Consider the following 2,066-nt stretch of genomic DNA (forward strand, 5'->3'; position numbering starts at 1 on the left):
TCATTCAAAAAGAAGAAATAAACACATTGGATAATGTGTATATTTTACTCTTGCCACATTGCATCCAATTGTTTGCCATTGTTTGTATAAATAGTAGATGCGGGTAATTGGCTGATACTTATGGGTAGTGTGAAACTCATTAACCATTTGCGCCATTTAGTCATATTTTGAGATATATATTTTGATATCTAATTGTGTAATTTTTTTTTGTGGCAGAAACACCTGCCACTTTGAATTTTCTTCCGGTTATAGCAAAACAAGAAGAAACATATGAATGTATGTATACATACTTGTGGAAATCGTATCTGCGCACGTATGCACCTCGCGCAGAAATCAAATATGTACAGAGATATGTATCATTGAGATTTCATATTCATTTCATTTCATTTCATTTCATTTATTATAAGACGAGATATTTACGGGTTTGCGTTTTAATTAATTTAAAAATATTGACAAACGTTAATTAATGCCGCCCGCATGTTTTTAACATTATAAGGCCTGTTTATCAAGTTTGTTTTAAAATGTATCTGCCCGTTTAAAACAAATTTTGTTCTGAAAAAATGTGTTTAAAGAGCAGGTGAATTTTAAAAACCTACATAAGAAAACGGCACTAAACCTATTAAATTTTTCTGTGCAATAATACTTATTAAAAATTTGAAAGGAAACCAATTTTTTTAGCTCTCAATGCACTTACACCAGTTTTAAAAATAGCATATTATAATTAATCAAGACAAAAGGAAAGTCTGAATTACTGTAGACATTAGCTTTAACGAAATGGATTTTCAATGTACAATAAAATAATAGATATATGGATTCACGAATAAAAAGGATACGAAAATAAGAAAAAAAATCCGCAGCTGTGCTTTAAATGATGTTGTTGTAGTTTATCGTACAACAAAAAAAAACATTAACAACTTCTAAACTTTGTGAAAAACTTAGGAAAATTCAATAAATTTGCATACAAATTCACAACATTTCTCTATAAGGATTTTGAGTGTGTTGTTTTGTAGTCCATTAATTTTAGTACAATAAAAGACAAGTTTCAAGTTGCTGAAAATAGCGTTGATTTTAGAAAATTTTTTACTGACACCATATAAAAGAAATGGTGAAAGTTCTCAGAACCTTTCGGCTTAAATTCAGAATCTATTGCGAGATTCGTACATACATGGCGTATCAGTAACATTCTGTAGTGCTCATGTTTCACAACCTATTTATTAATCCATCGAAATTTGTGGCAAAAGAACGGGCTTTAGTAGAAATAAAAAACTTTAAAAATTTTGATTTTTAGAGGATTTCAAACTGCACTGAAATGCTTTTAAACTGATAAAAAATATATAATTCGCCCCTCCCAAAACCATTTTAATCGTTATTTTACATACAATAATTTTAAGCTTAAGATTACACGACTTGTGAATCGCCTAAATACAGATCGGTAGTTTACCTAAATTAAGTTTGTGTGCATCGGCGAGTTTTGTGTCAAGTTAGCGTCCTACAGTCTAATAAAAAACTGAAAATTCACTTTGAGGCTCTAAAACTTCAACACTAAATATCTCAAAATTTTTAAGTGATACGGCTTGTCTGAAAACGGTTACGTAATCTACAGCCCAAATTAAAGCTTACGTATTCGACCGTTTAGCTGTGATATTTCGAATCTTTAAAATTTGCCGACGTTGTTTATGTGTGTGGACTTATTATTTTAGCTAAGTTTCTTTTGATGACTTGATCAAAAAGTAGATATCCGTGTCTTATTGACAAGCCCAACTCCTTTTTTTAACAAAAAAAAAGCGGCTCATATGTTTGCACAAATACTCCACATGTTTTCTGTATGCAAGTATGTTGGAGGCGCGCGCACAAACCACTGCTCGCTCAAAATTACCCTACTGAAAATCTGACTAGCTCAGAACTAGCGTAGAACTAGACTCTGTGCCGATAATACTATTTCTAGTTCAATACCCAAGCAATGCTTTCAACTGTCCAGTTTTACACGGCGATGCCATTGGCGGTGGCAATTGTCGCCCAGTGCATTACTTTGCAACTAATTCTTAAACGGTTCCATTTTGGACATT

Source organism: Rhagoletis zephyria, unplaced genomic scaffold, assembly GCF_001687245.7.
Source record: "Rhagoletis zephyria isolate East Lansing unplaced genomic scaffold, Rhagoletis_zephyria_1.1 Rzeph_scaffold_00813, whole genome shotgun sequence".
In the NCBI taxonomy this organism is placed as follows: Eukaryota; Metazoa; Arthropoda; class Insecta; order Diptera; family Tephritidae; genus Rhagoletis; species Rhagoletis zephyria.